Below are 17,062 nucleotides of genomic sequence, written 5' to 3'. Positions count from 1 at the left end.
AGGCACTGGGGGGCAGTGGGGAGTTACCAAATAGCTGAATAGCTACAGCAGAGATGGTAAGGGAGACAGCCAGAAAGGTGCTTGTTGTGACATCTGGACAGAGGAAGAATGACAAGGAGACCTGGTGGTGGAATGAGGAAGTACAGGAGAGTATACAGAGGAAGAGGCTGGTTAAGACGAAGTGGGATTGTCAGAGAGATGAAGAAAGTAAACAGGAGTATAAGGAGATGAGGAGCATGGCAAAGAGAGAGGTGGTGAAGGCTAAAGATAAGGCATATGGAGAGTTGTATGAAAGGTTGGACACTAAAGTGGGAGAAAAGGACCTCTACCAATTGGCTAGACAGAGGGACCGAGCTGGGAAAGATGTGCAGCAAGTAAGGGTGATAAAGGATAGTGAGGGAAACATACTCACAAGCATGGAGAGTTTGTGGAGCAGATGGAAAGAGTACTTTGAGGGGCTGATGAATGAAGAGAATGAGAGAGAAAGAAGGTTGGATGATGTGGGGATAGTGAATCAGGAAGTGAAAAAGATTAGCAAGGAGAAAGTACGGACAGCTATGAAGAGGATGAAGAATGGAAAGGCTGTTGGTCCAAATGACATACCAGTGGAAGCATGGAGGTGCTTAGGAGAAATGGCAGTGGAGTTTTTAACCAGATTGTTTAATGAAATCTTGGAAAGTCAGAGGATGCCTGAGGAGTGGAAAAAAAATGTTTTGGTACCTATTTTTTAAGAATAACGGTGATGCGCAGAGCTGTAGTAACTACAGAGAGATAAAACTGATCAGTCACAGCTTGAAGTTATGGGAAAGAGTAGTGGAAGCTAGGTTAAGAAGGGAGGCGAAGATTAGTGATCAGCAGTATGGTTTCATGCCAGGAAAGAGCACTACAGATGTGATGTTTGCTCTGAGAGTGCTGATGGAGGAATATAGAGAAGGTCAGAAGAAGTTGCACTGTGTCTTTATGGACTTGGAGAAACGATATAATAGGGTGCCTAGAGAGGAGTTGTGGTATTGTATGAGGAAGTCAGGAGTGGCAGAGAAGTATGTATGAGTGAAACATGGTATGTATGAGGGTAGTGTGACAGTGAAGTCTGCAGTGGGAATGACAAATGCGTTTAAGGTGGTGGTGTGATTACATCAAGGATCAGCTCTGAGCCCTTTCTTATTTGTAATGGCGATGGGCAGGTTGACAGGCAAGAACAGTCAGGAGGCCCCATGGACTATGATGTTTGCAGATGGCATTGTGATCTGTAGTGAGAGTAGAGACCAGGTTGAGGCGATCCTGGAGAGGTGGAGATATGCTTTAAAGAGGAGAGGAATGAAGGTCAGCAGGACTAAGACAGAATATGTGTGTGTGTGTGTGAATGAGAGAGAGGATAGAGGAATGGTGAGGATGCAAGGAGTAGAGTTGGCGAAGGTGGATGAGTTTAAATACTTGGGATAAATAGTTCAGAGTAATGGTAAAAGTGGAAGAGAGGTGAAGAAGAGAGTACAGGCAGGGTGGAATGGGTGGAGAAGAGTCTCAGGAGTGATTTGTGACAGACAGGTACCAGTAAGAGTGAAAGGGAAGGTCTACAAGAGGGTAGTGAGACCAGCTATGTTGTATCAGTTGGGGATGGTGGCATTGACAAAAAGGCAGGAGTTAGAGCTGGAAGTGCCAGAGTTAAAGATGTTAAGATTTGCACTGGGTGTGACAAGGATGGACAGGATTAGGAATCGGTATATTAAAGCATCAGCTCAGGCTGTACAGTTTGGAGACAAAGTCATAGAGGTGAGATTGCATTGGTTTGGACATGTGCTGAGGAGGGATGCTCGGTATATTGGAAAAGGATGCTAAGGATGGAGCTGCCAGGTAAGAGGAAAAGAGGAAGGCCTAAGATAAGGTTTATGGATGTGGTGGGAGGGGACATGCAGGTGGTTGGTGTGACGGAGCAATATGCAGAGGACAGGAAGAAATGGAAACCGATGATCTGCTGTGGCAATCCCCAATGGGAACAGCCAAAAGAGAAGAAAAAGTGGCATTACCTGCTATGAATGATATGTTGTGTTTGCAGTTAGCTATGTCTTATTTATTTTAAGAGTTTCACTTAGGCTTCTGAGTCAAGTTATCCACTTTATTATGCTATATGTACCCCTCAGCTATCCAGAATATTGCAGAATATCCCTGATTGTATTATCACTGAAGAGTACAGTCAGTAAATCATGTCAGATATTATAGGTTCATACTGATACCTGCTCAGAATAAAAAAACATGATGATATAGAAGACACAGCTGTATTATGTTTGTAATTTGTTAGCCATTGTACTGCCCATTATTTTGGGTTTGTCCAAAATGCTTGAGCAAGGAAGATTAGAAGTATAAGGATTTATAGTTGAATATGACTTGTGTAGGAAAGAAAATTATTTTTAATGTCATTCATACCTATTATATGTCCTTGATTATCAAGAATATCCCTCATTTGGGTTCTAATTTCTATTCTGTCCTTTATAAACATGCATAATATTCATAATTTTTCAGGAACAGGTGGTGGATTGCAGTTCATAAATTATTAGAATTACTTTTCTTTCAGATAATGCCTATTTATTCACATTGCAGTATTCTGCCAAGTTCTGAAGTTTATAGTAATATATTAAAAATCCCTTGTATAATATTAAAGGTCAGAGAGCATTCCATAGAAAATTACATCAATGCAAAGCATCACAGGAACAGAACTAACAAAAATGTAGAAAAATCATTGCAAATAACAAAATGATTATGGGCAAGTTGCTTACCAGCTTACTATATCAACAATAAATCATCAAGGTAAACATTCTATCAGTGCATTTAAATACTTTTAGAATCAATGTGTTGAATGGAGCATTTTTAAACAGGTCAAGACAGGATACTGGTAGAGAGGTAGGACATTTGTGTGTGATGTTGGAGACACAAGTTCAGGACAAGTTAAAAAACAACCAGGAATAATAAAATGAAATGTCTAATGGTCAGCTCTCCTATTCTGTCATGAAGCATGCAAAATACCAGAACTCTATGTGTGATACTAAGCGAAGCCCAGTTGTCTTGCAAACATAACTTCAACAAATGGAGTACAGAATTGTAATAGACATGATTAATACCACATACAGTAGAATTGTTTGATGCTCCACTAATGCTTCAATTTATTACAATGTCCAATTCCCATTGATACGTATTTCCATCAGACATTGATGTTGGCTCTCATCTTCTAAACCTGACCACATTACAACTTTAGCACATAACCATAACAACAATACAGCATCTTCTGATTCTAGGAAACTGGAGGACCTCTGGGTTATTTCAATGATGGAAGGTATCAATGATCTGCCAGAATACAGCAATATGTTTTTATTTCTGACATAGCAAAGAAAGAACATTCATATTACACCTGAGAATCAGTTCAGCAGGAATTTTAAGTTATAGTGCAGAGGCTTAAAAGAAATCACATAGCATTCCAATTCCACTCACAAAACACTGCATGATTTATGAGTACAAAACTTCATTTTTTATGTTTTAGAATTTCTCAGCACTACATAATCACCTCATATTGCAAATCATTCATATTTCTGTTTTATGAACAGTAGGTTTCCTATGAGGCTACACATGAAAAGTCACACATATTACACATAATTGTTAAAACTGTCACTAATATGCTGCACAAGTTAGTGTAAGATTCTACATGAAATACAAAACAATTGGTAATTCTTACACTGCCATTATTGTACACTAAGCCTAAAAATTACAGTGATTTGTCAGTAGGTATGTTTTTCACCACAATTATAGAAATATACCCATAAAAGATATTTAAATATACATGAGGTACAATGCACTGCAAAGTACATAATGCCCTTAGTTATACTACGCTACACTAAGTTTAATTCCAGTCTGGGGTTGGGCAGCTGGAAAGATCATTAATCATTTAGTTTTACCGATTCTCATTCTTGATTCTTAATGCCATGATTTCATACATTTTTTTAAATAAATTTAAAAAAAAATAATTACACCGACTTGAAAACTTAATGTTGAGTGAAAATTGATCCTCTGCTACAGATATTTTTACACAATTTTAACAAATGTTAAAACTTGACAGTTGTCTTTTATTTTTAGGTAAATATTATGTTTCATTGCTATGTATAAAGTATTCACTTAGATGTCCATGAGGGGCAAAAATAAATAAATAAATGAATCCTGTACCTGTTTAGCATCCTATTTACTATTCAAGTTGCAGGAGAATATTTTCTCCAAAAGTCATAGTTCAGTTTTTACATTGTATGCTGTGTTTTTTCCATTAAATTATGCTAAAAAAAACTGCACCAGAAAATACTGTGCTCTAAAAAGCAAATCTTTTTGATGTTATTAAAATCATCTCCAGAATGTAAAAACAGGCAACAAAAGTGATAACTATGTTTATTTTATATTGTGTTTTATTATATTTAAGATGCATTGTTTTTGCTATAGTTATTTTAGTGTGACCTCATTACTTCAGTACTCAAATTTCAAAATGTTGCACTGTGAACCAAAAGTGGAAAAAATAAAAATTCAATCAGTTAAAAATTGAATCTATGATCAGAATAACAGATAAACTAGGTGACACATAGGCAACTGTGTAGCACAACACAAACAGAAAACCACTGTTGGATTTTATAAGTTGAGAAAAAATGTGTTGTCTCCTACAGGGAAAATGTATTTACTTAATGGTGTAAGCTATTTTTATTGTACATTGTGTTTTATTATTATATGAGAATGAAGAATGCTAGATAGCTTTTAAATGAGAGTAGCTATGCTCTGACACTGATGGATGACAGATGTCATGATAATGAACCAGTACCGATGGCAAAGTGCAATGCCCTCTGAGCTATTAAAGTCGCAGAGAGACTTGGTGTGCTTCTCTTCACTCTATCAATGCCTTCTGCATCAGAGAGCTTTTGCCCTCCTGTAAACTGTACAGAAATAGACAAATCTTGCCATGAGTACCTACTGGGTAGAATGCAATGGTAGTTTTTAATGGGGTTGCATGTTAAAATTTTCATCATCATTAATATTATTATAAGAAGCATTAATCTCTTTTATCTGATATCTGACATTTAAGCTGTAATATGTTTTCATTTGCTCAATTTTCCTATTTCAGACTCCAGGACATTGTTTTACTTGTTAATATTTATAAGACATCCACTCAATAAATGCATTTCATTTATCAAAGATATGTAATTTTACCCTCAGGTCTTTTTTTCAGATGTCAAACAAAATATAAAAAGTCAGCATGTTATTTCATCCCTATGTGATATGTGATATCAAAACAGATCTGTAAACAGCACACAAATTCCTGAGCTGCAAGACACACAGCTATGATTGATAACTGAAGTCTTTGTCTAACTATACAGAGCTCCTATGTAACATTGTTGATCTTTTTGTTAATTGTAGTAAACTAAACCAGACAAATATGTATGCTATGTACAACATACTATAATTAATAACTGCTAAGAATTTTCATCAGTTAGTTCATTACTGACATAGCAATGTGTGCAAAATTGTATATATCTTATAACAGTTTAATACTATATATTATAAGCTAGCATTAATGGCTGTATGCCACCTGACTGTGAACAATTAATAATAATAATAATAATAATAATAATAATATAATTGGCAGCAGAGGCTACAAGAGTCTTAAATTATTTTATACACACACTCGCCGTGCTTTAGAAATGATCAGATGTCATAAACTGAAGTTATTTATTTATTATACTTTGGTACCTGTGTTAGCAACAGTACATAAAGCAGAGTGGGTTTATGGAGGGCTGATATATATATATATCTATATATATATATATATATATATATATATAGATAGATAGATAGATATATATATAGAGAGAGAGAAAAGCAGTGATCCTAAAATAAAGCTATGTGTGTCTGCAGAGAATAGAAAAGTTCATTCAGTCTTTTAATCTCATCAGAATTAACTTATTCCGCTGTATCCACTATTAGTTTAACCACTTCCTATTAAAACTTCAGATAGTATGTCATCAAGGTGTAGTCAGCAATGAAAGTTTATTTCATACAGTACTTTGAATACATTTGAAATGAAGGCCATTAGCCACAAGTAAAATGTAGAAATATAGGACGCATTTGCATGCACATGTGAATCCTTTGTTCACTGCTGCTCTTAAAATAATAAAAGGCACACATCAACAGCAATACTTATTAAAAAGGTAATTGCAAGTAGCTAAGACTGAGAATTTAAAAGAGAAATATGCCTACAGATATGTTTGAGAAAGATGTGATTTTATAATGTAGTCATTTTATGAAGGCAATACCATACAAAGATTGTTTATATGTGTTGTTAGTAAAACGTATACACACAGTGGTGGATTAAGTGTACCAACACCCACAGGCTGTTTTCAAACTGTGGTCTCCCTTGCACACACTTTTAGGACTATGCATAAATGCTTATGTTCTTAGATTCAACTTCCTGATTATTTTAAATTATATTTCTTGTTTAATACAGCAATATTTTAGAATATTTTAAATTTGTAGTTTTGAATTTTTTCTAGTAAACATTGAAATAAAATGTGTGAACCAATAATTACAAAAGTAGCCATTTCAGAACATTTTAACCATAAAGGACCACTCAAACTGCTGTCATTATAATACAGCAATATCCACACTCAGCAAATGCAGCCACTTTATCGAGTGTGTATTACATCACATCTCTGATTGTGATAAAAATGTTCACAGTGAAGTATTTCAATTTGCTTTGAACAAATGGATATTAGTCCTGCAAAGATTGACTGATGACTTTTTAACTTAATTATCTCACCAAAGTCAGTCATTTTTATCCACAGATATCCCAGACCCGAGCAATTATAGTTACATTGTTGACTGCATTTTTCTCCGATGTCTGTGCTACGAAAAAGAATAACAATTATTGTGACACTGCCACCCTGGCTATCTGGAAGTTTGTAAATAATTCTAGGTTATTTGTGAATATTGGTATGATTTATACAGAACTGTATATTATGTACTGAGCATCAAGGATGTAACCACAGCATACCCTGCTGGAACATAGCATATTAACTTACAAAACTTCAAGAAAAGAAGTTAAAATTAAGTACTTTACGATTGTGCTGTAAAAGTTCGTTTCAATGTAGCAACAAGACAGGATGTCCAAAGCAAGAAGTTGTTTCTATTGTCTTGGAGAGAAGTAGTTACTAGGTTTAAAATGCGAAAGGTGTTTTATTGCTTTATGACTTTCTAGCAGCTGCACATCTGAGAGATATGTATTTTTAACACAGAGATGTTAAAATTCTTTGAGTATCTGTTTAGCTTGGGAACTGAAGGCAGATAACAAAGAGTGAAGACCTTCAATTTGGTCCAGCAGTAATGTTTGATATTAATTTAAAACCTCTCTCAGAGAGAGACTAGGCATTTTGTATTTGGTCTTGGACCTAGCGAGAACATCCACTTATCATCACCATCTGCATTTGCCTGACTGTAAGTAAGATTCAGGGTATAGTATCTCTCTTAGAGATAGACAGGAATATGGTAAAGATTAATTTAGATGTTTTCTGTATTTATTTCAGACTGTCCTGCAAAGTCGTTTTAAAATATTTCCTGTGATTTTGAACTCTGAAGTAACAGTGTTTGTGGACTGAGTATTGCCTTGTTCTTTTATTATTTATCATTAATATATTTTAAGATATCTTTGTGACTGATATTTGTGAGACATATTTAAGCTCTTAGGGTACTTGCATATGTATTTGATAACACTGTGCTGGCCACTCCAATAACCTTGCTTGGTCAGACTACTATTTGGATTAAAAGTAACATTAGCCAGTAGGACTGGACACCCTGTGTAAGGGCCTTATAGGAGCTAATAAGTAAGGGTGGCTGGTGGCAGCTGGTACTATCTTATAGTCTGGGCAGAGGGGGGGCATAGCTAGTAAATCTGTGCCAGCCTTACCCAGGTGTGTGTGTGTGTGTGTGTGTGTGTGTGTGTGTGTGTGTGTGTGTGTGTGTGTGTGTGTGTGTGTGTCTGTATCAATAAAATCTCAAAGTGTGTGTATGTCATCTACTTGGGAGGGATACAAGCCACTGGTTGGACCGAAAGGATGCTGGAGGTCTTATCCTGGCCACTCGACAGCTATCTCAACCTTATAGTGGTGCCAGTGGGGAGTCTTATTGGGGATCTGGAGAAAGAGTGAGAAACCAGCCCTAGACTGATTGTGATCCCTGTGTGCTCTTAAGGGAAATCATAATTTACTGTGTGTGTACTTGTCATCCTCCCAAAGTGTACATCCCCTAGCTTTTGCTAGTGGTGAGGATTAAGGCTACTTGATTACTGAGCCAGTGCAGGGGCATCACATATTAATTGGTGGCACAGTGGTAGGATATCCACATCACATATTAATTGGTTGGCAGTGGTAGGATATCCACATCACATATTAATTGTTTGATAGTGGTGAGATAGCCACATCACATATTAATTAGCTTGTAGTGGTGTGGACATTTAATTCCTGTACCTTGTGTACAGTGGTCACTGAAGGTGTTTGTACTCTCAATCAGCCACACAGTGAACATTCAGAGTTCATATCACAATAGTTTTATTTTTTTTTTTGGTTAGTTTAGTTAGTCAGGGAGAGCAGGCAAGCATGTCAGCAGAGGATTACGGCAAGGTAACAAGGAGCCACTGGGCTGAGATGTACCAGGCTAAAGGACTGGTGCATGCCAACCTGCCTAAGGCAGAAATAATTGAAGCTTTAGTCACAGCTACATCACATAATAGCAACCAGGAGGAAAATCAGACTGGCCTTTGGAATGTACAACTGTCAAGAAAATGGACAGTTCTACCTTTCCACAGAGAACTTAAAATCATTCTGGAGTTAAAGAAACTTGAGCTGGAGGCCAAGCATTTGGAAATAGAGGCAGCAGAGAGACTGAGACATCTGGAGGTCGAGGAGAATGAGAAACTGTGATGCCTGGAAGCTGAGGAGAAGGAGAGGCAGAGGCAACATGAAAATGAGATGCTGACTCTTCCCCAGAGTCATGGAGGTAATGAGGAAGGGAGTAACTAAACTCCAAAAGCAACAAAGTTTTGTAAATTAATTCCACAATTTATAGAAGGGGATAATTTTGATAGTTTCATTCATATGTTTGAAAGGGTATGTAAACAGTATAACGCTGACCAAGGGCTCTGGGTATGGTTCCTGACCCTCTTACTCCATGGTAAAGCTGTAATTGCAGTTTCTAAACTGTCTGATACTGATTGCTTAAATTATAATACAGTCAAAATCTGATTGTCAGAATGCTTTACATTAGCACCAGAAACTTATAGGAAAAAAGTTTTGTGAGCACAGATGGAAGGCAGATGAAAGTGTTTGTGAATATGTTGCTGAACTAAGTATTTATTTTCATTGGTGGGAGAGTGGCTGTCAGGTCACCACTTTTAAAGGGCTGGAAGACATTTTCATGAGGGAACAAGCACTCAGCACTTTGCCTGAGGACATGGAAATCTGGTTAAGTGATAGACAATGCCTTACTGCAGATGAGTTGTGGAAGAAAGGAGACCTTTACCTCACAAGCAGGGCATCATTGCACAGGAAAGGGATATCCAGTGCTACTCATGAGGCTAAGGGAACCCATGGTGGGCAGCCCAGACTGTCCCAACAGAGTCCAACAGTAGCAGGGGAAGCCACTAGTCCAGGTACATGTCCAGGACCAAGGGTTAAATGTTTTAAATGCAACCAGTGGGGCCATGTAGCATATAGATGTCCATGAGGCAAGGTGGGGAACAAAAAGTGGGAATGCCAGTAAGTGGGAATGACAAAAAGCCAGTAGTAAGTTGTCTCGAGACAACAAGGGTACCAAACTGCCACAAGGTTATATCCTATCTTAGTGGATGGGAAAGAGGCCACTGCTAAGAAAGACACAGCCTCTGATCTAACCATTGTGAAGCCTGCAATGGTTACAGAGAAGCACCACTTGCTTGGGCAGTCTACTCCAGTCAGAGCTTTTAGGAGGAACCCCATTTCAGATACCTTTCGCTAGGGTTTACCTTGACTGTGATGGTGGAAAAGGAAGCCAGCAAATAGGTGTGTTTGAGAATATCCCTGCAGATGTCCTGATATGGAAAGATTTTAATAATGCAGTACCATGTATGCATGCAGTTACATGCAGTCAGACTTGGAGACAAGCATGTGGATCTAGTAGCCTGGAGGAGACCCAGACAGACCATGCACTTGCAGCCAGGACTGGTGAGGTGGATACTTCAGGGAGGGTGCTACCCTATAGCAGTGAAACTGAAGATGAGCCACAGCTGCTTGTGTGTGCTGCTGGACAGAGTGACTGCAAGGGCAGAGGTGAGTAGTAGCACCCAGGTTGACAGTGAGGCACCTCTGTCAGAGAATACCAGACTTTCTGTGGAAAGGGAGCTGGGAAGGGTTACTAAGAGAGAGTTGAGACAGGCTCAGCTCTCAGACTCTACATTATAAGGCCTGAGGGAGGTAGCTAGTGAAGCACCGGATTCTCACGGAAGGGGGGGATTTGTATATTGGGACAAAGGATTACTGTATAGAAAGTGGGCCCCTGAGGAAGGGCTAGAAGTTGAGAGAATACAACAGCTGGTAGTGCCCAGACACTACTGTCTGGCACATCTAGACATAGCTCATGATCATCCCTTTGCAGGTAATATCGGTATTAAATGTACAAAGAGACATATTATGGAGAATTTTTATTGGCCTGGGATTTCCAGAGATGTAACAGGGTACTGCAGGACCTGTGAGCAGTGCCAAAAGGTAAACAAGGCAGGAGACAAGGTGGAAGCTCCTTTGATGCCTTTGCCTGTGATTGAGGAGCCATTTCAGAGGGTAGCTATGGATATTGTGGGGCCTCTGAGTACTCCAAATTCCACAGGAAAAAGTATATCCTGGTGGTAGATACCCTGAGGTGGTGGCTCTGTCCTCCACTGAGGCAGAAAAGGTGACATATGCTTTGTTAGAAATTTTCAGCAGGGTAGGTTTTCCAAAAGAAATACTGAATGACAGAGGTGCCAATTTCATGTCTGACCTGCTGGCTTGTCTATGGAAGCACTGTGGAGTGAAGCAACTAAAGACCATCCTCAGACTAATGGTCTTGTTGAGAGGTTAACCTCTACACTCAAGATGATGCTATAGGCATTTTCAGACCAGTTAAAGAGAGAGTGGGACAAATATCTGCCACATCTGTTGTTTGCTTACAGAGAGGTTCCCCAGGAATCCACGTTTTTTTGACCCTTTGAGTTGCTGTATGGGCATAGGGTGAGGGGACCTCTAGATTTGATTTGAGATGAGTGGGAGGGTGAGGGTGAATCCCACAAGGAGTCTGTTGTGGGATATGTCCTAAACCTTAGAACAAGGCTCAGGGAATGCATGGGCTTCATCCAGGGGAACCTAGCAGAACCCAACAGCAGAAAAAGGTCTGGTGTGACAGGAATGCTTGAACTATAGAGTATGCTGTAGGGCAGCAGGTAATGGTTATCATTCCTATCAGACACAACAAGCTGCAGGCAGTTTGGGAGGGACCTTACAAAGTAGTAAGGAAGGTCAGTGAATTTAACTACATGGTAAAACTGCTAGGCAGGAGGCAGGGGCATAATTTGTACCATGTTAACAGGATGAAACCTTACCATGATAAGGAGGCACTTGTGCTGAGCATTTGCAGTGGATGGCAAGAGGAGTTTGAGAGGGATCTGGTGACTGATCTCTTTAGTGAGACTAGAACTGACACCTCAGTGGAAGGGGTAGCAATGTCCCAACAGTTATCCCCTACCCAGGTTTGAGAAATTGAAGCAGTGTTATGGGAGTTTGGGGACATGTTCACTGGGAAACCAGGGTGCAGAAACCTGGTGCAGCACCATGTGGATAGTGGACCACAAAAGCCTTTTAAGCAGGCCTCTTATAGGGTGCCTGAGAGAGTCAAACAGACGCTGATGGAGGAGATACAGGAAATGTTGGAACATGGGGTAATACAGGAGTCCAGTAGTCCCTGGGCCTCCCCAGTAGTGCTGGTACCAAAGAAAGATGGCAGCACCAGGTTCTGTGTGGACTACAGGAAATTAAATAGACACACATAATCAGATGCTTACCCCATGCCAAGGACAGATGAAGCCCTACAGTAGCTGGATGGGGATAAGTATTTTACCACTATTGATTTTACAAGGGTTACTGGCAGGTGCCCTTGACTCCAAATGTAGACAGAGGTCAGTCTTTGTGACTCCTTTTGGCTTGTATGAGTTCAGGAAGATCCCTTTGGGATGAAAAATGCCCCAGCAACTTTCCAGAGGCTGGTAGATTGCATCCTACCAAGAGCAGGGGATTTTGCCCCTCCTTACTTAGTTGATATTGCCATCAACAGCCATTCCTGGCAAGAGCACATTCAGCCTGTCAGGGAGGTGCTGGGCAGACTACAAAGGGCATGGTTAACCATTAAGCCTAGCAAATGCCAGGTGTGTATGTCAGAGGTCTCCTTCCTGGGACATAGAGTGGGGAGTGTTAAGATCAGGCCAGAACCTGCTAAATTGGAAGCCATTCAGACATGGCCTGCCCTGTTACAAAAAGCAGGTGAGAGGATTCTTAGGGGCAGTAGGGTACTACAGAAAGTTTGTCCCCAATTATAGTATCATGGCTGCTCCCCTCACAGACTTGGCAAGGAAAAACAAGTCAGATGAGGCAGTGTGGACCCCAGCATGTGAGAAGGGATTCCAGAAGCTTAAGGTAGCTGTGGGAGGCCCACCTGTGTTAGCCAGTCCAGATTACAGCAAAGCATTTGTTGCGCAGATAGATGCTTCAAGCCATGGGGTGTGGGCTGTACTTAGCCAGGTTTCATCAGAGGGAGAAGAGTACCCAGTGGTATATCTCAGTCATAGGCTTCAACCCAGGGAGGAATGCTATGCAGCTGTAGAAAAGGAATGTCTAGCCAGAGTGGGGGCACTGCAGAAACTTCAGCCTTATCTGTATAAAAGGAAATTCACTGTGATTACAGATCACAATCCCTTAACATGGCTACATTGAGCCAGACAGCAAAATGCCAAGTTACTAAGGTGGAGCCTAGGGTTGAAAGCATATGATATGACAGTGCAGAACTGGTGTGGGCTTAGCATTGCCAATGCAGATGGGCTCTCAAGACAGGGAATGAGATAAGGTATTCCCAATAGGCTCAACCCTCTCAAGCAATGTTTTACAAGGGTCATTTGAAAAATTAGCTTGAATTTGTTTGGGCAGTGGAGAATAATTGTGACACTCCAGCACATCTATCCGGAATTTTGTAAATACTTCTATGTCATTTGTGAATATTGATATGATTTATACAGAACTGTATGTTATGTACTGAGCTTGAAAAATGTAACCACAGCATACCCTGCTGGAACATAGAAGATTAACTTACAAAACTTCAAGAAAATAAGTTGACATTAAGTGCTGTATGATTGTGCTATAAAAGTTAGTTTCAATGCAGAAAGAAGATAGGCTGTCTAGAGCTAGAAGTTTTTTTTTTCTATTGTCTTGGAGACAAGCAGTTACTATGTTTAAAATGCAAAAGGTGTCTTATTGCTTTATGACTTTCCAGCAGCTGCACATCTGAGAGATTTGTATTCTTAACACAGAGATGTTAAAATTCTGCATCTGTTTAGCCTGGGAACTGAAGGCAGGTGACAAAGAGTGATGTCATCCAAGCTGGCCCAGCAGTAATACTTGATATTAATTTAAGAACTCTCTCTGAGCATGTTGTATTTTGTCTTGGACTTAGCAAGAACATCCAGTCATCATCACCATCTGTATTTGCCCATCTGTAAGTACGATTCAAGGCATAGTATCTCTTTTAGAGATAGATAGGAAAATAATAAAGATCATTTTAGATGTTTTCTGAGGGTGGCCACAGTGGTGCAGCAATTAGCATTGTCACCTCACAGGAAGAGATTCTCTGGTTCGATCCTCAGCTGGGGTCCCTTCTGTGTGGAGTCTGCATGTCCTCCCTGTGGTCACGTGGGTTTCCTCCAGGTGCTCCAGTTTCCTTCCATATCCCAAAGACATGCTGTAGGTGGACTGGACACACTAAATTGGCCCTAGGTGTGAGTGCGTGCGTGTGTGTGCCTTCCATGGAAGGTTGGGCACTAGGCTGGCAAGTCGACACTGTAAAACTTTACTGCCAATCATGAGTGGACAGGTGATCCACTGTGGCAACCCCTGACCGGGAAAAACTGAAAGAAGAAAAAGAAGTTTAGACATTTTCTGTATTTATTTGAGACTGTCCTGCAATGTTGTTTTAAAATATTTCCTGTGATTTTGAACTCTGAAGTAACTGTATTTGTGGACTGAGTATTGCCTTGTTCTTTTATTATTTATTATTAAATATATTTTAACCTATCTTTGTGGCTGATATTTGTGAGACATATTTAAGCTCTTAGAGTACTTGCATATATATTTGGTGACACTGTACAGGCCACTCCTATAGCCTTGCTTAGTCAGACTACCATTTGGATTAATAGTAACATTACACAGCAGGATTGGACACCCTTTGTAAGGGCTTATAGTAGCTGATAAGTAATGGTGGCTGGTGGCAGCTGATACAACCTTATAGTCTAGACAGACAGGGGCATAGCTAGTAAACCTTTGCCAGCCTTTCCAAGATGTGTGTGTGTGTGTGTGTGTGTGTGTGTGTGTGTGTGTGTGTGTGTGTGTGTGTGTGTGTGTGTGTGTGTTTGTGTCTGTATATCAATCAAATCTCAAAGGGTGTATGTGTCAGCTACTTGGGCAGGGATACAAATCACTGATTGGACAGAGTGGGTTCTGGAAGTCTTAGCCTGGACACTCGTCAGATATCTCAACCCTATAGCTGTACTAGTGGGGAGTCTTCTTGGGGATCTGGAGAAAGAGGAAAAAAACAGCCCCAGATGGACTGATCTCTGTGTGCTCTTAATGGAAATTGTACTTTACTGCGTGGGTACTTATCATCTTCCCAATGTGTACATCCCCTAGCTGTTGCCAGTGGTGAGGATTGAGACACCTTGATTACTGGGCCAGTTCAGTGGCATCACAATAACAATGACCAAAGTCACATATTTCAAGTCTGTTTTGCACAAACATACAGTCAACAAAGTATTCCAACTTAATTCACATAGATACATACTAGTCCTACAAATCCATATTAAAGACTGTTTAAAAATGATCAGATGAGAGCATAAAGTATGTTCATCCACAGGTAACTTCTCACCAGCAGCAGCGATTCTTAGTCACTTTGTTGACTCTTTACACCTCATATTGTTATGAAGAAATGTATTACATGTACTTTATGTCTAACTTTGATGATCTTCAAATTCACGGAATCAATTTCAATAAAGATAACTAACATCATGCTCTAAGACCCAGCCGTGTATAGTGCAGTTTAAATAAAAGAGTTTTTATAATAGCTTAAAAAAAATTATCAACCAGATAGTATCTGCTATGTCAATATAAGCAATCTCCGCAGAAGTAAAAATCAACTAAATAATTCCATATTAAAAAGAACTATTAGTTATGCAGTGGTCGCTGTAGGCAAATAAGTTTGTGTTTCAGTGGCTGTCTCTTCTCAATTACCAAAAAACTATGTTCCAACCCGTCACTATATATAGTATTTTTTCTTTACTTTTAAAATTATCACAAACTTATAGATTTCATTTAAAACTTTTATTTCAATTTTTACAGAAAAAACACTGACAGTCATTTTTTAATGAATCAAAACATTATCACATTGAAAACAGACTTAGCTTAAGAATCAGTACATTTATGTTCCCTTGAAAATCACATTTGGAGAAAATGCTACTGGCAACCTATTAAATTGTCAGAGATATGTTGGGATTCGTGCTCAAATAGCATATTGTGAAGTACTAATTAGTGGCTATGCAAATGGTGTATGAATTCAAAAGACAAACGTGTAACACTTTTCCTAATGTCTCTTGGATGTAAATTACTTTTTGCATAAGCAGCCCAGGAGGACTGCCTGATGAAATAACTTGGTCACACTCACATAGAAGACAAATAACGGCTGATGGAATCAAACCCTGAACCACGAGAAGCAGCTGGTTAACAGCAAATAGTCTTACTAATCTGCACTAAGTGTTAGACACAGTGTTGTAGTCCAAAGTGCATTTTACACCTGTGTGCCTGCAAAAAATAAATTAAATTAAGAAAATGTATTCAAATATAAGTTATTAACAGTAAATGTATAGGGCCAGCTGTCCAACTTATTCATGGCTAAATAATACATACACTGTCAACATTCAGCAGAACAAAGAAAAAAACAAAGATCACACCCTGTCAAAGGAAAAAACTTCAAAGACCAATACACATAAGGTTCAGTTAAGGTACATTTAATAACTTTCTGCAAGGAGACAAAAACATGCAAATACAGGATTTTGCCTAACTACTAACAGGAAGTATGCTATTCCTATACTATTCTACAAGACATGGCCTTCTATGGCTGACGTAATTAAACACAACTTTCAGTATTGTTTTACAGCAGATGTTACTCAGATTTTCTGCTGACATGACTGGATTTATGAAAAACATTTTGAGATAAACAACCTGGCCTTGGTGGGCCCTAGCCCGTTACAAGCTTCTATTGTATAGTTCTAATACATGTGTTACATCTCAAGGTGCTTCTCTAACTTAGGCACAAGCAAATGCTGATTGCAGTTCATATTTTCAAGCAGTCTTTGTTCTGATTATCTATAGCTTCTGCAGTTGTGTGTTTTCTCACAGCACAAGCAGAACTCCTTGTCTAAGTCTCATAACATTAATATTGTTCTATTCATTATTTTCCTGACACAAGCAGAACTTATCTGCTTTCCTGTAAATTTCCAAAGCATAAGCAATAGCTGCACATATTTTCATGACAATATAAGGTTAGAAAGCTTCTGCAATTCATACAGATTTATGCAGTGTGAAATAGAATAAATGTGTTAACCTTTTTCAAGCCTTAAATGCACTAAGCATATTTCTAATACATACACTAATACATATTTTTCTGACATTTCCCCCCT

This window comes from Protopterus annectens, chromosome 3.part0, assembly GCF_019279795.1.
Source record: "Protopterus annectens isolate FY-2018-M chromosome 3.part0, PAN1.0, whole genome shotgun sequence".
Classification (NCBI taxonomy): Eukaryota; Metazoa; Chordata; order Ceratodontiformes; family Protopteridae; genus Protopterus; species Protopterus annectens.
This window is presented reverse-complemented; position numbering follows the sequence as displayed.